The sequence below is a fragment of the Vicugna pacos genome, chromosome 15, assembly GCF_048564905.1.
Source record: "Vicugna pacos chromosome 15, VicPac4, whole genome shotgun sequence".
Lineage (NCBI taxonomy): Eukaryota > Metazoa > Chordata > Mammalia > Artiodactyla > Camelidae > Vicugna > Vicugna pacos.
The window spans coordinates 11,446,895-11,468,484 of NC_133001.1; the positions used below are offsets into that span (position 1 = coordinate 11,446,895).

General features: G+C 41.9%; 1 long non-coding RNA gene across 1 annotated transcript in view; it reads left to right on the top strand.

Moving 5' to 3' along the window:
* Positions 1-12,222: 12,222 nt before the first annotated feature.
* Positions 12,223-21,590, top strand: part of LOC140685662 (uncharacterized) — a 28,718-nt gene continuing 19,350 nt past the window's right edge. The window contains exon 1 of the long non-coding RNA XR_012058925.1: positions 12,223-12,349. This is a non-coding gene — a long non-coding RNA (uncharacterized lncRNA). The remainder of the gene's footprint in view (positions 12,350-21,590) is intronic.

Consider the following 21,590-nt stretch of genomic DNA (forward strand, 5'->3'; position numbering starts at 1 on the left):
TGTATCTAATGTAAGGGATATTGTGAAAAGAATATTTAGCCTGAAGAAGAGAATGGATTAGATGATCTCTGAGAGGTATCCTAGCACGAAGATACTAGGATCCTTCTTATGGTTTATTTTTACAATTCCAGGTGAGGTTTGGGAAGAAAGGAATTAAAACTGAAAATCATGATAAAGAAGATGTGGTATATCTATACAATGGAATATTACTCAGCCATTAAAAAGAATGAAATAATGCCATTTGCAGCAACATGGATGGACCTGGAGATTATTATACTAAGTGAAGTAAGCCAGACAAAGACAAATATCATATGATATCACTTATAAATGGAATCTAAAAAAATATAAATTTTATTTACAAACCAAAATAGACTCACTGTCATAGAAAACAAACTATGGTTACCAAAGGGGAAAGGGTGGAGAGGGATAAATTAGAGGTTGGGAATTAACAGACACACATTACTATATATAAAATAGATAAACAACAAGGACCTACTGTATAGCACAGGGAACTATATACAATATCTTGTAATAACCTATAATGGATCTGAAAATTTAAAAAAAGTATGTATGTACATGTATAACTGAATTGCTTTGCTGTACACCTGAAACTAACATTGTGAATCAATTACACTTCAGTCAAAAAAACCCTGAAAGTCATGCGTATATGTGAGGTCTAGTCTGAGACAGAGAGTTTGGACTGAAAGAACATGAATTTAGTATGAAGAATTGAAGGAAAAAGCACATCTTACTGGAAAGACCTCTAGGTTAGGGGTCAGCCGGCCCTGATTCCTGTCCTCACTACGAGCTCGCTGGTTAGTGTGTGGTGCTGGCTCATCACGTTTTCTCTGCACCTGTCAGGTGATGGCGCTCAGTGGTTCAATGGTCAGAATCTGTGCTTCTCTACTTTGAGGGTAGACCGGGTTCTTTGACATATTTCCACTGTGGCCTTAGATAAGTACCTTAATTTATCCTTTCCCAATATGTGAAATTAAAGTAGTGTCTGTTTGTTTTTTTTTCTAATTCACAAAGAAATAGAATGAAGTAAACCTGAATGCTAGAATACGTACTTTAAAGGTAGAAAGCGTGGCAAAGTATGTGTCACTTTGAGATTTCTTTTCTCTAACACCATCCTACAAATTCTAGTACCAGTGGGTACATGGGTCTCAGTAAGTTGCTTGCATCTTTCACTTGATATCCTGATTTTTTATTTTTATTTTTAATTTTGTTTTTTATTGAAGTGCAGTTGATTTACAATGTTAGTTTCAGGTGTACAGTGACTCAGTGGTACATATACATACATATATATTTATTTCAGATTCTTTTCTATTATATGTTATTATAAGAAATTGAATATAGCTCCCTGTGGTATACAATAGGTCCTTGTTGTTTATTTTATATACAGTAATGTGATACCCTTATTTTTGGTTTCAAACATAATATTGTCACATCCCCATTAAATAACATTTGCATAGAACGATACATTTTTTATTCTGATATAATGTTTTATAAGCATTTAATTAAATAAGAATGAGCTTTATATTTTGGAAACACTAAATTTTTTTTTTTTAGATCACAAACATTTTTGGTAGGTCCTTTAAAAAGCTCATAGATTCTAGTCACTGTAACTGTTTAATGTTTCATAAATGTCTTTAGAGAAAAGACATCAGGTCAAACTATGATCTATTAATAATTAGTAGAAAGAAAAAAATTCCTTTCTCAGAGCCTCTCTCTGTGTTCCAACAGGCTTGCCCTTTTAGGTCAAGATGGATCTGGGTGCAGGAAAGGAGGGTGTAGGGAGGCCAGAGGTACTTTGTAGCTAATTTGTAGGTACCTGTGAAAAGTAGTGAGTGTGTGTGTGTTTGCATGTGTGTGTGTGTGGTAGTGAGAGTGACAGATGAGGGTGCTGAGGGATGAAAGGATATGAGAGAAAGGACACCCCAGGGTCAATGGTAGGGCATGGTAATGTGATAGGAACAGTTCTGAGATACTCACCCTGTGGTGGACACACCCTCTATAATCCCCTCCATTTGAGTGTGAGGGACCTGTGAGCATGATGAGGTTTCACTCCTGTGATTAGGTTATAGGTTATATGCCAAGGAGAATTTTGTAGGTTTAAGACCCTTAACTTATCAAAGGGGAGATGATCCTGGGTGGGCCTGACCTACTTAGGTGAAACCTCTAAAAGGAGGCCTAGAGGTCAGAGATGGAAGAAGGTAGAGACACTTGCTTGTTGGCCTTTGTTATGGACTGAATGTTCATGTCCCATTCCTCCCCCTCAATGGTATGTTGAAACCTTGACCCTCAACATGATGGTTTTTGGAGATAGGGTCTTTGAGAGATAATTAAAGTTAGATGAGGTCATGAGTGTGGGGCCCTCATGATGGGAATAGTGCCCTTATAAAGAGACACTAGAGAGCTTACTCTCTCTCTGTCTCCCTGAGCATGTGCATGTGCAAAGAAAAGGTCACATGAGCACACAGGGAGGAAACAGCGGTCTGCAACCCAGAAGGAGAGCTCTCACCAGAACCCGACTCTGCTGGCACCCTGACCTAGGACGTCCAGCCTCCAGAACGGTATGAAAAATACATTTCTGTTGTTTAAACCACCCAATCTGTGGTGTTTTGTTATGGTAACCTGAACAGACTCATTTCGCCTTGAACGAGCAAACTGTTGTGTTGTCAGAGGGCCACGTGGCAGGACTGTCCAGTCTTTAGGAGTTGTGAGCCTCAGTTGCACAGCTGTGCAGGTATGAATTCTGCCAATGACCAGTGAGCTTGGAAGGGAACCCTGAGCTCCAGATAAAAATGCCACCTTGTGGGACGCTGGGCAGAGAACCCAGCTAAGCCATGCCTAGGCTCCTGACCCAAGGAACTGTCAGATGATAAATGGATGTGATTTGAAGCCACTAAGTGTGTGGTGATTTGTCACATAGTGTAGAAAACTGATGCATTGTGCCTGTTGGAGGTCTGCCTTTGCTTGGGATAAGACAAGATTTGGGAGGTGAAGGGAACCCATTTTCTCTCCCTTTTCTTCTTTGTGCTACTCAACTGAATTTTTGCACTTGTATGATTCATAATATGTTTAATCTCAGGAAAAGTGAGGGGATTCTCAGCATTGGCCTCATCATTAAAAGTCCAGCTAAGAGAGGCAGGCTGTGGAGAATAAGGAACCTTCCTACACTGTTGGTGGAAATGTAGTTTGGTGCAGCCACTATTTAGAAGAGTATGGAGGTTCCTTTAAAAACTAAAAATAGAGCTGCCATATGATCCAGCAATCTGACTCATGGGCATATATCTGGAGGGAACTCTAATTCGAAAAGATACATACACCCCAATGTTCATAGGAGCACTATTTACAATAGCCAAGACATGGAAGTAACCTAAATGTCCATCGATAGATGACTGGATAAAGAAGATGTGGTGTATTTATACAATGGAATACTACTCAGCCATGAAAAACAATGAAATAATGCCATTTGCAGCAACATTAATGGACCTAGAGATTATCATACTAAGTGAAGTAAGTCAGACAGAGAGAGAAAAATATCATATGATATCACTTATATGTGGAATCTAAAAAAAATGATAACGAATGAACTTGTATACAAGCTGGCAATAGAATCACAGGCATAGAAAACAAACTATGGTTATCCAAGGGGAAAGGGGTGGGGTAGGAGGGATAAATTAGGAGTTTGGGATTAACAGATATAAACTACTTTGTGTAAAACAGATAAACCACAAGGACCTACTGTATAGCACAGGGAACTATATTTAATATCTTGTAATAACCTATAATGGAAAAGGATCTGAAAAAGAATATATTTATATGTATATATATATATTATATATATATATATAAAACTGAATTACTTTGATTTACACCAGAAACTAACACAAAATTGTAAATCAACTATACTTCAATTTGAAAAAAAAAGGTCCAGCTAACCACATGCTCCCTGTGTGATGGCATTTTGGTGCTGAAGCACTTCGCGTGTTTTCCTCCGAAAGTAGCTTAGGATGGGTTTAAGGAGAACAAACAGCTTTTATCAGCCACGGCTTCAAGGAAGAAGCAGTGCCTTAGGAGACCAATAATTCCTTTCCGGATAATATTTCCAGTTCTTCCCTCCTGTTGCTGACAGTGGCTCTTTATTTGTTTTCAAACGAATTCTACCAGTCGGCCTACAGCTGGAAGTGTGTTTGGTCACCGGGAGGTTGTCTGCCCTGCATTCCTCCTGGAGAGATGAAAAGGCTGGGAACTCACCCCGTTACGCTCAAGTTTCCTGTCTTTCTTGACTCAGCATTAGGCGGAAAGAAAGTGGAGTTTTGATAGGAAAAAAAAATCTCTCTGACTCTCCCTGATTCCAGATTAGAGAAAGAAAATGCTTCCACCAACTGGGGTCCTGGTGGGTGTGAACGGCGCAGTTTCAAGGAAAACTTGACCTTCTGTCTTCTGCATCGCGTTACACTTGACTCAGGACTGTTTCGTGCCGCTGTTGGAGTCGCTTTCCCCCCGACCCAGGTCTTCTCCATAATCCCTCTCTCAAAGCCTCTTCCTTTTCATTATGTGGTCGTAATTACTTCTCTGTCGAACACCTAACCTAACACCTCTCCGTGCACAGTGCCAAGGTTTGAAACCCTAATAAGCGGACTGCTCACCTTCGAAGCCATTATTTCAATCATTAGAACCCAGTTTATTCCTTAAGAGGACATTAACATTTGAAAATGTGTCAACCAGAGGAAGAAATTCATCATGATCACGGACCACCTGCCAACTGATTAAAATGCAATGTTCCGATTTTCCCGGATTTTTTTCGACGAATCTAACATCTGACATCAGTTTATGTTTCTAAGTCGTCTTAATTCGGTTCCTGGTAAATTGCTTGTGAAAGTCAGAGGAGTTTGGTTTTTAAACACCAAACTGAGAAAGAAATGCAGCCAGAAGAAGGTGAAGGGACCCACTGAGAGCATCAGGGCAGAAGGGACAGACTGGTCCTCAGTCCACGAAGCCATTTCCATCCTAGCAGGACTCAGAGCCAACAATGGCCTCTGCATTTGGGCACCTACAACTTTAAACAGAAATGAGTCTGGCTGCATGCTGAATTTCTTAGACGACTTCAATGAGATCATCTCTGAAGTTCAATTGGTAAGGAATAAAGGACAGAGTTTTCTCTTCTGTCTAGCAAAAAGTCACATTTCATCAATAATAGCATTGAAATCACTAGTTGAAAACATCTAGCAAAAAATTATAAGTACAGGTTGGAAAGTAAAGTATAAATTCCCAGGGAGCTGGGATACAGGGGTGAATAACACATCAACCCAGAGATTTTCTGGATGGTCTTTGTCATCACTGCTTCTTTCTAAAGCTCAGAGAGGGAATCAACAAAGTGAGATGGTACAATTAGGGTGACTTTAACCATTCACCTTTTGCAGCTTCTGGGATGTATTTGAAATGAGGAATATTTTTGATTAGATTTTCCACAGCTCCTCATCTGTGGATCCAATCTCTTTCCGTATCTAATGCTGCATGACAAACTACCCACATCCTTGTGGCTTGAAACAGTATTTATTTTGCTTATGAATTTGGGCAGTGGGAACAGTTGGGAAGTCAGCTGGGGTAGTGTGAAGGCTGGGGTTAGAATCATCTGAGGGTCATTCACTCACATATCTGGGGATTAGTCCTGGGGAGGCTAAAACAGCCGAGGCTAGCGCAGTTGGGGTTCCTCGGGCATCCTTCTATTTCCAGGTGGCTTCTCTATGTGATCTCTCCATAGCAGCTCTTCTTGGCAGCTTCAGTGTAGCCAGACTTCTCAAGTGTCAGCTCAGGGCTCCCAAGATGCATGTTCTGGGAGAGAGCTAGGCTTATGGTCAACAACACTGTACTGTACACTGAGACTTTTAAGAGGATAGATCTCATGTTAAGTGTTCGCATCACAATTAAAATAAAAAAAAAAGAGAGAGAGAGAGACAGCGCCAGGGAGAAGCTGGATCATCATTTATGACCCAGTCTTGGAAGGCATGCTGCACCATTTCCATGCCTTCTGTTTGTTTGATGCGCGTCACTAAGCTGGTCCTCATCCAAGGGCAATGGAATTCCATGCCACTTTTGATGACATCAGAGAGTCTGCAGACATATTTTTAAAGCGCTGCAAATCACCGAAATGTTTTCTAGCCTCAATGCTGGCATCTCTGCAGGCATAATCGGGGATGAAGAGACACAGGAGCCGTGGCCCCACTCCCATCTAGGGGTGGCTCAGCCTGGATATAAGACAAAGTAAGATGACAACAGAAGGAAATAACAGTGAAGCACATGTAAGACCGTTATCTCTAAAAGTGATTAAGTATCGAGCAAGACCAAAGACAGAGCTAGGAAATCTGAGGATCTTGAGATGATGACTCTCTGGGATGAGGAGGTCTAGAAGCTGCAATTAGTAGTGTGTTAACAGAACATTTTCACATGGTGTGTAATCACGTGGTAAGTGCCTTTAATGTACATGCCAGCTTTAGACCTAGCCCCCTGGGATGAAACATGTGGTCCAGGGCATGGGAGGCAGCGCCATGGCATCAAAGGAGGACAGGGAGTCGGGGGACAAGTTCTTTTCTCTTGTTCTCAGGAGACTGTGTGTCCATGGGTCTGACCAAGTCAGGTGTAGACTCAAAGCCAGCAAATATTTATCAAAGTGCTTTGCCCCATGCTAGATGTTTTTGCCTACATTTTAGCATTCAGTCCTCAGCACAGCAAACAGATGTGTTAACACGTAATAAGGTTTCAGATACTTCATCTTAAGGAAGGATGGAGTAAATACTGCAGGCCAACAGGAAAGCTTTGGGAAGCCTAGTTCCCACTTACCCTAGGGCAGTCGTCCTCAACTCTTGATTGGGGTGATTTTGTACCCTCCCCTGGGGACATTTGGAGACATTTTTGGTTGTCACAACTGTGTGGTTGGAGGGATAAAGGGGGAGATTTCTATGGGCATCGGGTGGGTAGAGGTCATGGATGCTGCTAAACATTCTAAAATGCACAGGACAGCCCTCCCCACCTCCAGCAAATCATTATCTGGTCCCAAATATCAAAAAACATGAGAAAACCTGTCCTAGAGACTTGAGAGCATCTAAAAAGCAGAATACTATAAATACTCATGGAGACTTACTTCTACATCTACGTATAGACTTTGTTTATATTTCCTTAGATGTAGCTCAGTGTTTTTCAATGTCTAGTGTGCAAAGAATATCTGTTCATAGATATGTACCTAAGACCATGTGTGATATGCTCAACGAATGTTTTAAGAATTTTCTCCAGAGTAATTTCCCTGACATTTTTGCCTGCTGTGTTGATCTCAGAGCCTTACTTATGGTTACAGCAGCAGTGGCGGGTAGCCAGGGCAGAGTTTAGTATCTCCATTTCATTGATGAAGACACTGTGACTTGAAGAGAAGAAAATGACTTGCTTAAGATCCTCACAGCTAGAAAATAGCTAAGCCCGGGTCTTCAACCCAGATCTGCTTTTTATTCCACTGTTCTTTCAATTCAACTACACATGGATATTCAATAATTTAACTGCCATCTGTGCAGGCACTGCGTTATGTACTGTATGCACAAAAATGAATAAGACGGTGACCCTGCCAGAGTGAGAGAGAAAGACTATTCCAGAATGGCTATTCAACATTGTTTCACGTGACCGTGAAATGAGAACAGGATACTATAAAAAGGAACATCCAGAGAACAAGAAAATTCTTTTAGAAATAAAAATGTGATAGTAGGAATAAAAACTTTATGCTAGAGTGGTAAAGTTGAGGAAATCTCCCAGAAGACAGAATAAAAAGACAAAGAAATAGAAAAGAGAGGAGAGAAGGAAAGAAAATGAGGGAAGCACTTGGAATGTCCGACATCTGACTAATAGAAGTCTCAGAAAATGAGAACAAAGAAAACAGAAGAGAGAAACTTATCAAAGGAATAATATGAGAACCTTCCAGGTTTTAAAGCTACATGTTTATAAATTAAAATTGTACAACCAGTGCCTAAAAGATGAATTTAAAAATGTCACACCAGGCTTCTCCTGGCCATGGGGGACTGACAGAGCCCAGAATTGACTTACGGCCAAAATGACTAGAAGTGGGGCAAATTAGATGAAATGCAAATTATATGAAAAAACTATTTTCAGACATTGGACAATGGGGAGAGCAGGACTGTGATCTCTGAGAGAAGGAAGACTAAAGAGGCGAGCCCTGTGATTCCCCAGGTTTACGCCTGGATGTGATTTCTGGACTGAAGCGCACAGAGGAGATCCCGCATAGAGACTGAGTGGCCTTGTTGATTACACAGGTCAGTCAGTAGAGATGCCAGAAGGGCGATGTATTCAGATTAGATCTAAATTGACCCTTGAGTAAGATCTACTCTAGATCTGCCCTAAACAGGTCAAAACAAGTCTCAAATGGTTCAGACTAATTCAAAAATAACGTAAGTGCCTTCTAGAACAAAATCCAACACTCTTAAAAGGAATAAAACAAAACTCAGGACTTAACAGTGTAGAATTCACAATGCTTGGCTTCCAATCAAAAAATTGCTAGACATATGAAGAAGCAGGAGGATGCTATAACCTATAGCCAGGAGAAGAGGTCACACTAAGGCATGTCATAGTGACATGTTAGAACACTGGGAATGAATAAAAGATCCTAAAGTTCCCAGGGAAAAGATAAAAGCAGTACTGGGAATAAAATTCCTTAAAAAACTAAAAATAAAGTTACTGTATGATCCCGCAATCCCACTCCTGGGCATATATCTGGAAAAGAGGAAAACTCTAATTTGAAAAGACACATGCACCCCAATTTCATAGCAGCAATATTTACAGTAGCCAAGACATGGAAACAATCTAAGTGTCCATCAACAGATGACTGGATATATAAACACAATGGAATACTATTCAGCCACAAAAAATGAAATATTGCCATTTGCAGCAACATGGATGGACCGAGAGATCATCATACTAAGTGAAGTAAGTCAGATGGAGCAAGACAAATATCAGATGGTATCACTTATATGTAGACTCTAAAAAAATGACACAAATGAAGTTATTTACAAAACAGAAACAGACTCATAGACATAGGAAACAAACTTATGGTTACCAAAGGGAAAAAGTGGGGAAGGGATAAATTGGGAGCTTGGGACTAGCAGTTACAAACTCCTATATATAAAATAGATAAACAACAAGGTCCTGCTGTGTAGCACAGGGAACTATATTCAATATCTTGTAATAACCTATAATGAAAAGGAAATGAAAAAGAATATATATAAATGTATAGTGGAATCCCTATGCTGTACATCAGGAACTAATACAACATTGTAAATCAACTATACCTGAAGAAAAAAAAAAGAAAAATGAAAATACAAAAGACCCCCCACTGATCAAAGAATGCATTCAGATTTTTCTGAGTAATATCAGCGACTGAAGCAACATATTCAAACTTTAGATGGAAAGTGATACCCAGACTAAAACTTAAATTCAGACAAAATATTTAACAAAGGTGTGAGTAAAAGATATTTTTTTCAGATATGTAAGTTCTCAAAAAATTTATCTCCGTGTACCATTTCTTAGATGCTCCCCCACAGGTAGGGAGTAAATTAAGAAAGAGGAAGATTTGAGATCCTGGAAACAGAATCCAATACAAAGCGGAATAACCCCCAGGATGATGTTGGAGAGGGATTCCAGGATGGCCCCCGGGCAGCTGGCCTGGAGAGCAGCCCGTCCAGACTGCAGCATGTCAGAGAGACTTCTTTAGGAAGATGGAACTGAAAGAAGACGTCATAGCTGTGAATGCATTGAAAAATTTACCCAGCTAGGGGAAGCTAAGGGTGGATTTGATATAACTCCGTAGAGAACTACACAAATGAAAAAAGGAGACAATTATTAACTCCAGGAAAGACAGAAAGTTCAGCAAAGGAAAAGTAATTGACATGTATACCCGATTAATTAGGTGAATATTATTTATAAGCATTGAATAGTGATCCACTTGAAATTATTAAACAACTCGTTGAGAGGATAGGGGATTGAAAATGTGTGTTTACATGGTGTTGGGTAAGAGGCGGAGAGTGCGGGTGATAAAAAAAAAAAGCTAAAGCCTCATCTTAGGTAGTTGGAAGTCACTAGAAAACTCTAAACTTGAAAAATCAAGAAGTAGTATTATTGCATAAGCTTGTTATTTAGAGATGTGGAGACAAAGGGCAAATAATCCAGTAAAAGATTTAGACGAGTCTGCTTCTGAAGCAGAAGCAGCAGAAGGTCTGGTCTTCAAAGGAGAAGGGCTCAGGGGGAGGGTGTAGCTCAAGTGGTAGAGCGCATGCTCAGCATGCACAAGGTCCTGGGTTCAATCCCCAGTACCTCCAATAAATAAATAAACAAACCGATTACCTCCCCTCTCCAAGCAAACAAACAAACAAAGGAGCAGGGCTTCTTGGCCATGAAGGCAGAGCAGTAACTGTCTGGAATGTAAGGCGAGGAAAGAAAGGGAAAGATTCTACTCTTTTACTGAGTGGCAGTGATGCTAAGCCGTCGGCTGTGTAGAGGTTCTCATCTCATTTGCTCCTCCCAAGGATTCAGTAAGGCAAGTAGGACACTTTCTAGTTTAAAGAAGAGGAATTGAAGCTTGGATAGGTTAGACTGAAACAAGGGTAGGATTCAAATCCAGGATATTTGACCTCAAAGGCCCCCTGCTTTCCTTTAACCAGAGTTTCTCAACCTCGGCACGGCTGACATTTAGGACCAGGAAGTCTTTGCTGGGAAGGCTGTCTTGTGCACTGCTGGCTGATTAACAGCAGCCCTGGCCTCTACCCACTGGATGCCAGTACCATTCCCCACCCAGCTGTGACAACCAGCAGCGTTTCCGGACATTGCCAAGTGTCCCTTGGGGGGCAAAACTGTCCCAGCTGAGAACCAGTGCTCTAAGCCATACAGTTGAGCTAATTCAAATTCGCGGTGCCTAAAAAATCCATCCCCCTGCAATTGGGAAGCAGCAGGCCCTTACGTTTTCACATGCTTTCGTGTGTTTTAAAAACTGTAGTGCTCGCATGCATAAGCTCTCAAGTCCAGGAGGAGACAGTAAATGGCTTGTCATATAATGTAATTTTTTGGTGTCACTGGCTTATGGAAATGCTTCTGCATTTGGAATGCCCTTCCAGGAGTCAGTTGCAGAATCAGACGGAACTTCTAATATTAAATAAAGAGAAAAGGTGGAAAATTGCAAAATGGTCAGTTCTGCCTGACACAGTCTAGGCAGAATCAAAGCGGGGAGGGTCTCTACCATAACTGTCCCCAAGAGCCATTTGGCGCGGGCACAAAGTTCTGTTTCTGAGTGCAGTTGGGATGCCATTATTACGTGGGGGGAAGGCTTAGTTAGCAAGGCCTGGGTGAACAGAGCCTGGAGAGGGACTTGGCAGAGCCCCTGCTGACTTCATCCCGCCTGCCAGTCTGAGCCGATTTGTAAGGCGGTGTTTGGTGCCAGGGACCGGGTGGGAAAGGGGAAGTGCATTCAGACAAAAGAATGCCCCCGAAGTGTCTGAAAAGAGGCTTTTAGCACCATTCTTTCAGTGCTCTCAACCAGACGGAAGGTGGAAACATTTAAAAAGCATCCACAACCACTTTGGAGAATGATTTAGTGTAGCCAACACAGTGATATTATCACATCTATTTGTTGGACAAAGGACTTCATTGTATCACCGAATAAAACATGTTCCTCCTTCTAGTTCGTGCTTTGTGACGTGTCTTCAAAAATGAGCTGACAAAGGAGCAGCCTGGAAACTTGGCATAAGTTGTTTTTAGACAAGCGCCTTCTAAAATATCTGATTGAAAGGGTTTTCAGACTGTTTTCCTGGCCTGCTGTGCAATTTGCAAACAATCCCCCTTTTTTTGGTTGCCTGGGGGTGAGGGACTGATGAAAGTATTCGAAACTCATTTCTGACATTTATAGACAAACCTCTTCCAAGCTCATTAGCTTCCAGCATGCGTAGTGACTGAGCGCTTTTGCCGTTAATGACGGCATTCACATCAGGACCCCCAAATATCCTAGAAGGTCCAGTTCTGGGGTGGTTGCCTGCTCCTCCTCCCTCCCTCCCATTCAGGATCCCTCAAGGACACCCTTCCTGTGTTCTGGTGAATTCTAGTGGTTAAAGCCTTTATCTTCAGAGTTCCATCGGATTCTCAGATTTCCTCTGAGTTGAAACACTCTACAGGGTCTGAAGATGGAATTAATTCTCCTCAGTAAAAATGTGGTCAAGAAATCCTCCCAGCCAAGAAATCTAGGGTCACGATGTAAGGCCAGTTTCCCATGAGTGTAAAACCGCCCAGCTTATCTCAAAGGGTGAGTCCATTTACATAACATTCTCCAAATGACAAAATGATAGAGATGGGGAGTGGATCAGTGGTTGCCAGGGATTAGGTAAGGGAGGAAGGGTGTGACTGTAAAAGAATAGTGTAGAGAATTCCTTTGTGGTGACAGAGCAGGTCTAAATCTTGATAGCAGTGGTGGTTACACAAGTCTACACACTACACACGGAGTGAAATGTCACGGGATTATACAAGGATATAGATTTCATGCAAAAGTTGGAGAAATCTGAAGGTCTGTTGTCTTGTTAATTGCAGGGTACCGATGCTGATTTCCTCATTTTGATAACGTGTTACATATACATAGATAAGGTGTCATTTTGATAACGTGTTATATATACATAGATAAGGTGTCGGTACAAGCTGGGTGATGGGTACACAGAACCTCCTCATACTCTTTTCACAACTTGTGAGTCTGTAATTATTTAAAAATAAAAAGTTAAAAGGATGAAAACATACCGAATTATATGTTTCCATGGCCTCTGCCGTGGTAGAGATGAGATGACCCCACAATAGGTGATTAAAAAGTGAATGGGATAAATTACTGAATGAACAAAGGAGCGTTTGCATTATATTAATGGAAATTTAAAAGGATAATGACATTAGATGACATTTTTGAGGACTTAATTTGTGTCAGGCAGGGTGCTAAGGATTTTAAGCACTATCTCATTTAATCCTCATAAGAAATTTATGAAAAAAATTGTTCCTTTAAAAGATAATTCTACATATTTGGTAAAGGTGTAAAGAGAACAAGGAATTATGAATGACAAAACAATCAGGATATTAGTTAATACTGGTTGGTGGGAAAAGCCAGCTGTCGTGGGATGGGGAGGTGGGTTTGTGGAGACACAACAGAGATTATATGGATGTATGTTGTTTCATCTTTAAAAATCTATTTATTATTTTATTTTTTGGGGGGGGAGAGGGGAAGGTCATTAGGTCTATTTGTTTATTTATTATTGTTTATTTTTTAAATGGAGATACTGGGGACTGAACCCAGGACCTCATGCATACTAAGCACGCACTCTAACGCTTGAGCTCTACCCTCCCCCCTTGTATCATTTTTAAAGTTGTACATGTGTTACTGAACGAAAGTTTGTGTGCTCGATGCACAGTGAGCCTAAACAAATGGAAACATCAGAGTTTGGAGCTAAGAAAGTTTTACTGCAGAGCCAAGCAAAGAGAATGGGTGGCTTGTGCTCAGAAACCTTGAACTCTCTGATGGTTTTCGGGGAGAAGTTTTTAAAGGCAAAATTGAGAGTGAGGGCTGCAGGGTGTGTGACGTTCTTCTGATTGGTTGGTGGTGAGGTCACAGGGCGGTGTTCCAGGAGCCCTGTGCTCAGCCTGAAGCTGCCACCCTCCCCAGGGCAGGGCCTCAGGTCCTGCAGAAGAACTCGGAGGTATTATTGGCTCCTCTTGGAGGAGGAACCAGGACCCTGCCTTGAGGCTGCACTGCTGTTTCCTGACTGTCCCTCCCTCCTCTCTGCATCCCCTCCCTTCCCTGATTGGCAACTGTTCGAATCTGCCCTTTGGAGCTCAGGGAGGGTCAAAGAGGCTGAATGAAATCTCTGCTCTACTCAGAAGAAGTGGGGGACATGGAAAGGGTTTGAACCAGGAAGGACCCCACGGGGTCCTGCTCTGTTTCACCCTCACAAGGAGGCCCCCAGCATGATCTACTGATGTGTCTTCCAAAGGAGTCGTGCTGCGGGGGAAATGAACATGGGTTTCTGGATAAAATCTGACTAGTGAATTCTTAACTCCTCCTCAGGCCCTGGTCCCGCATGAACATGTAGTCAGATCTCAAGGATCTACGCTGAGGAAGGGAGCGAGCACCCCCACTTTTCTGTTGCAGCACCTTTAGGGTGTGGAGAGCAGAGGGGGCGGGGAACAGGGACCCCGAAGGTTCAGAGGCGGTGAGGGACTTTGAGAGCCCTGGGCCAGCCACTGCACTTTGCAGATGAGGAACACCAGGTGTGGAGAAGCTGGGACTTGGTTCAGATTTCACAGCCACTGAACGGGCCTGAGTGGTCTGGAGCCCGGAGCACCAGACTCAGGACCTTCTACTACTGGTGATACTTACCCATGTTCTCCGTCAGGGCTTAAGGGCGCTCACAGAGACAGACACCAGACAGACACATACTCACACATGGGGCGGTGGGAGAACAAACTAGGAAAACTAAAGCAAGACTACAGGATTAGGGATTGAAATCCAGTCCCCCGAAAACTGAGTTCTTCTGCCGAGGTTTTTTTTCCATTTTTGTGGGGGAGGTAATTAGATTTTTAATTAATTTATCTATCTATCTATTCATTTAAATAGAGGAAAATAAATGCAGATTGAACCCAGGACCTCGTGCATGCTAAGCATGCGCTCTACCACTGAGCTACACCCGCCTCCCCCACCTGCTAAGTTTATGATTAACCTTTCCATCCAAAACGTTATTCCTTTTCTTGTCGGACACCTATTCTCTTCAAGACTGAGGAGGATCAGAGAAAACGGGGAAGCATAACTGAGCAGATATGCTCTTCTAGTGCAAATGGGAATCCCTGTATCTTGGCAATCGCTCTAAGTTCTGGCTGGAGGTGCTGGGGGTCGTGCTGGGCTGAAGAGCAGTTCTGGGTCCTGGAAGGCTAGACTTCCCTTCAGGGCAACCAGTAGTTTGTCTTCAGATGAAGGTTAGTATCTTCCCTGGAGGCAGCTCCAAATATTTAGGAAATTGCTTTGTTCCAGCCCCATATCGACTCTGAGCGTCTCCCGTGTCACAATCCCCATTTTGCAGAGCTGTGCTTGAGGTCAAAGCCCGCGTCCGTCAGGCAGGGGTGCTGTCCTCCTGCTCTTTTAAAACAGTAACCATGCCGACCACCTATTTCTTCTCTTCTCCCTGCTACCCCTGATCCTTGGGTTGTTTTAGACTTCTTCACTGGAGGACTTCTCATTTGCCTTTATGGAATTATGGATTCTTTAGATCTGTTTTCTCCCACTTTTTTTTTTTTTTTAGAAAATTTGCAAAGTTCCAATATGCTAGTGGCAACTCCCTTGGTTTTTCAGCTCTATTGAAATTTTCTTTGGTTTGCACATTTCCCCGTCATTTCAATGGAATTTGGAGAATGTGACCAGGTAAATGCTTTTCTTCAGTCTGCCATTTGAAACCTCCGTTTGATCTTGATCTTTCTCACGCAAATAAAGCTGAGATCATCTTCTGGACAAGCCCTCTCCGAAATAGTCTGCTTTGTAATGGAGGGTCAACAGCTACAGCTGCAGAAGTGAACTTAAAATTTGCATCCCCACCTCAAAATTAAAAGCCTTATTGTCCAAAAACTAGAGGAAAATATAAAAGGAAAATTTGAGAAATCAAAAGTCCTACCCACATATCCTTGTTAACAATTAAAAGGAAAATTTGAGAAATCAAAAGTCCTACCCATATATCCTTGTTAACAATTTTATGTGAATAGTTTGAGTTGTTCATATACACACAAACGTACTTTTCTCCATAAAACGAGACTGTAGTCTTCAATATGTATATAGGACAGGCAGCTAGTGCATATCTCCGGCACTTTGATGGGTTTTTTAATAATTTTATTTTTACATTATTTTATTTAATCAATTTTCTTATCCTAACAGCCCTTCATCCTTGAGGTTATTATTAGCTGTCTTTCGATGAGCATTGAGGGTGAGTACTTGTCCACATTCATCTAACACTCTATTTTTATTAAAGTATGATTTTCGGTGTACAGCAGCCTGATTCAGTTATACTAACATATATATGTATGTTCTTTTTCACTGTAAGTTATTACAAGATAGTGGATATAGTTCCCTGTGCTAACACTCTCAAGCACCACACTCTGCTACTACCTACAAGATACACTTCTTTATGACCTGTTTTGGAAAACAAATCCATGGATTCCTTTTCGTGTCAATAACTATGTATTTTATGCCATAAATGATAATTGCTCCAGAATATCACATCGTATCTACATATATATATATCCTAACTGATTTTTCCAGAATAAACCATGCTACATTGCAGACTACTCACCAAATCAATCCCACGCTCACCCTGAGCCAGGCATTGCTCTGGGTGCTGGGGATAAGTCAGACGGGATCTCTGACCCCACAGGGTTTCGTTCTAGTGTGGGACCTAGACAATTACGAACGGTTGCACAAATGGCTGTTTAATTTCAAACGCGAGAGATACAAGATCCTAGTGTCCGTTCCACATGAGGGGCGGTCCAGACCTGGGAGGTGTGAGCCTCTATCTCTGGGGAACTGACAGAGCAGAGCAAAGTTTTCCTGTTGCTGGCTGGGCCTTTGGTGGGCTTTGCCTCTATGGCTCAGTCTGTGAGATGGTGTTAAGTAGAATCCAATCCAAGAAGCCTTGGGGAACTATATTAACCTGACGGCATTCTTGCTAAGATTCCCTGGGATTAAGGTCTTGCTGTGCACAAATCATTTGAATGAATTAAACATGTAATTGAAAGGCTCATCGTGTGCAACTCGAATGCTTGGCTGTACCAGAAATAAAATGGAAATGAAATCATTTTCTCTTTCAAATAAATATTATATACTGTGGGCTTTACCGGCTCCATTAGCACTATCCTATTGCACAGAGGCGATTACATTATTTATAACACATGCAGATACTAAGAGGCTCCTTCAGCATAAGGCAGACAAGCACTGTAGGATCATTTCCCTCCTTACTCACCCACCCAGTATTTCTTACTGACTGTCTCTCCTTCTAAAACCTACAGACTGGTGGGTTTTTTTTTTTTTTTTTAGACCCTAGAGCAAGCAGCCATTTTCAAAGGGTATTTACTTGCTCAGGATAATCTAGCACCATCATGAGACTGGAATGATAATTCCTTGGGTTGGGTCATGAATTTGTTTGCAGGTTACCTTTCTTATATCAACTCAGGCACTCAGGGTATGTTGTCAGTAAATAAAATGCTTGGCAAATTAGTCACTGACCCTGCAATAAGTTCTAAAAAGTTACAAGAGGACTCCAGTTAAGAAAGTCCACATCATCTTCCTCCACAATACAATGAAAATGGAAGGAATAGACATCCAGATGGCCAACAGACACACGAAAAGATGCTCAACATTGCTAATTATTAGAGAAATATAAATCCAAACTATAATGCAGTATCACCTCACATCAGTCAGAATGGCCACCATCAAAAAAGTATACAAATAATAAATGCTAGAGAGAGTGTGAAGAGGGAACCCTCCTACACTGTTGGTGGAGCCACTATGGGAAATGGTGTGGAAGTTCCTTAAAAAACTAAAAATAGACTTACCTTATGATCCTACTCCTGGGCATATGTCTGGAGAAAACTCTAATTTGAAAAGATACATGCACCCCAATGTTCATAGCCGTGCTATTTATAATAGCCAAGACATGGAAACAATCTAAGTGTCCATCAACAGATGATTAGATAAAGAAGATGTGGTGCATATATACCATGGAATACTACTCAGCCATGAAAAAGGATGAAATATTGCCACTTGCAGCAACATGGATGGACTTAGAGATTATCATACTAAGTGAAGTAAGTCAGAGAAAGACAAATATCATATGAGATCACTTATACGTGGAATCTAAAAAATTATGCAAATGAACTTATCTACAAAACAGAAACAGATTCACAGACATAGAAAATAAACTTATGGTTACCAAAGGGGAAATGGCAGGGGAGGGATAAATTAGGAGCTTGGGATTAACAGATACTCACTACTATCCACAAAATAAACAATAGAACTTACTGTACAGCACAGGGAACTATATTCAATATCTTATAATAATCCATAATGGAAAAGAATCTAAAAAAGAGTATATATGTATAACTGAATCACTTTGCTGTACACTTGAAACACAATATTATAAACCAACTACACATCAATAAAAAAAATGTAAAGAATAGTTACCATTCACCAAACACTCCCAATATATTATAGGCTTCACACACATTTCTAATCTAATGAGGAAACTGGGGATGAATAATGTTAAATAATTTGCTCACTGCCACCCTATAAAAAGTAGAATCAGGATTTGAATCCAGATCTTTTGGGCATCAAACATAAGATGTTTCCACCTGTGGTGGCATTTAAAAAAAAAAAGGCTGCAAAATCTTTGACTCTTGACACTGAGATGATGGGTCTATGTTCCCTCCCTTTAAATCTGAGTGAGCTTGGATGCTTCAACCAATAGCGTACGATGTACGTGATGCTGTGTGACTTTTGGAGTTGGGTCCCAGAAAGCCATGAGCTTCTGCTTTATTTGCTGAAACATTTGCTTTTGGAACCCCTAGCCACCAGGTAAAAAGATTACTACCCAGATGCCACCGCGCCTTGTGGGAGCCCCGAACACAGGGAGCAGCCGTGTTTGTGAACACTGCAGCTGTAGCGGACAGTCCCGGCGAAGCCCAGACTTTGAGATATCCCAGGCCAAGTGCTAGATATGTAATTGAAGGAGCTCCAGATGAGTCCAGTCCTCATTGTTCAGTCCCCCTCAGATGTTTGACTCTTCCCAGCCGCAGCTCGGACCCTGGGAACCACAGGCAGCTCATCCTCATCACGTCTGGTCCAAATTTCTGACCACAGAGCCCTGGACATAGTAAAACTTCCGTCGTTCTATGCTACTAAATTTGGGGTGCTTTGTTGTGCAGCAGTATTTTGCAGTGTTGGAAGGGATCTTGGGACTTGACTAAAATATCTTCTACCTACTAACCAGGATCTCACCGATTTCTAACTAAGAGGTTACACCCTGGTGGTTAATGAGCTAAGTCTGGCATTCAGAAGGGTTTCGTTTGGCTCCCAGCATTTTAAGTTTTAATAATGATTCAGTTTTACGTGAAAGCTGAATTTCTGGCTGCTCTGGGAAGATCAGAAGATCTGGAAACACTGGGCTTTCCTCCTGGTAAGAAAACAGTGTTGTGATTCTGAGTAGCAGCTGCCTCCTTCACGCGGGCCTTTGCTCTCAAGTGTTAGAGCCCTCAGCGCTGCCGGCTGCACCCCCGGCCCTCCTTCCTGCCTGCTTACGGTGTGCATTTGTGTTTTCAGGCTTGAGAGATAGACGATCTCGTAGCCTGTTTTCAGGTGTTGAAAAGTGCTTAAGAATTCTTGTTTCTTCCACTTTTCTCTTCCAGAATTCAAGTTCAGGTTGCATTATCGCAATCTATTTTGGATGTAATTACAGTGATGACTGGAATACCCTTTAATGTTATAAAATAGTGCAGCTTAAAACGAGCATTAAATCCCCAATCTTACATTTAAGCATCCATCTGTCATGATAAAGATGGAAGAGAAGTCAGCTAACTGTTTAATTAGGAAAAAAAAAAATCTCGATCTTGCACTGAGCTTTGAAAAAGAAGGGTATCTTTCAATTGTGGACTTAATGCTCACTCTACTTAGGACTTACAGATGGATTTGTTCTGGGGGAAGACCTTTCTTTACCAGAGCCCTTTCTGGAAGAGAAGTTGGATTTTGGCATGGGTCCATCCCTCTGTGGTTCCTGAGTTGAAACCCAGCTCTTTTGTGTGGCCGTGATAAATCATTTGATTTAGGAGAGCCATCAGTGGATGTAACTGCTATTTACTTTGCTAGGGTTAGTGGAATTAGTATGTGATGGCTTGCGCAGGGTCTGAAGGGATAAGAGGAAGAGGAAGAGAAATTTCATATCTACTGAATGCTTAAAACTGAGCAGAGCACAATAAGTCATATCTACTTTAATTGGCAGAAGGGAATGTCTTAAATTTTCTTTTCACTCGAGTTTCAGGGTTAAAGAAGGGGGGACGTGATCACCAAGGGAGCTGCGGTAACGCTTTCGTCCAGAGATGTTTAATAAAAAACCAGGCTTTCTAGACAGGAGAAAGTCCTTTCGACTTCCGAGTGGGGCCGAAGATAAGGAAGGTCAAGGAAAACTTGGTGACTTCTGGAAATCTCCATCAGAGCTTTAATAGCTGTTGTACAGTTTGGTCAGCGGCCACAGACCTGTAGCAGAAAGCCTTACAACGCTGTCTCGAAATTGTCATTGGTGTTTACTGTTATTCTGATGAGGCTAACGCCATCTTGATAACCCATCCGTGGCTTCAGATGATTTCTTTGGCCCTGTTCAGCACGATGTAAATCACAAAGGGGACCATCTACCTCCTATACAAAGTGCCACATAGCAGGGCTATGGTTTTGGCTTCTGATTTTTATGTTTAGGCTTCCCATTTTAGGAGAACTGTTGAAGTCAATCTGTGGATAGTTGCTGAGAGGGGTCCCAGCAGGGAGCCTTGGGTGCTGATTGCAATAATGCTTTTGGCCATTAGAAATCAGCAGTGAATGACTAAGCCCGCTAGGTAGCCTTCAAGAACAGTCACAGAAAAATCATGGATGGACACACAATGACGTAGGTTCTTTCCATGAAGAAAGCATGCCATTTTCTAGTATTCCAAAAAATAAAACAGCAGTACAACTTTCTCCCCATTTAGTGGCCATGTGAACCTTCTTCTTTCCTTTCAAGGGAGTGTTTAGTCCAGTCCTTTATGTCTGATGACTAACACCTGTCCCATCGTGCTGGCTGCTGTCATGTACTAGCCAGTCTTCTTCAGGAATAAAAAGTTTCATTCCCCAGCTTGTGAAACTGTGACTAGCAAAACCCCACAGCTGCCCATTCCCTGCTGGGTTTGTCTTGGCAGAAAAAACCCACATCCAAAGTGACCATTCTCCCAGGGGCGACACATGTGACATCCGGTCACTGATCTTGTAGGGACATCTAAACGCCCACAGAACCACCCTCTCTCCTGACACTCACTGCAGGAGTCGGGCATCTCTAAGACCACGCTCAAGTTCAATAATTCACTAGAGGGACTCAGAGAACTCACTGAAAACTGTTACGATAAGGGTTACAGTTTATTACAGTGAAAGGATACAGGTGAAAATCATCCAAGGTAGAAACTCGGAGGACAGCGCCCAGGAAATTTCCACATACGGCGCCTCCAGTCATCCTCTCCCAGCGGAACTGCGGACAGCGCTGAACTCCCCAGCAACGGTGTGTAGCAGACACCTGGAGTGCTGGCAGCCAGGTGGGCACACCTGAGCCTTAGTGTCCAGAGTTTTTATTTGGGGCTCCATCACACAGACGTGGTTGGCTGCCCAGATGGACTCCTCTAGAGGTCAAGCTGATACCTTGTGACCTCGAAAACCTCCCATAAATCACATTGTTAGACTACACTATGGA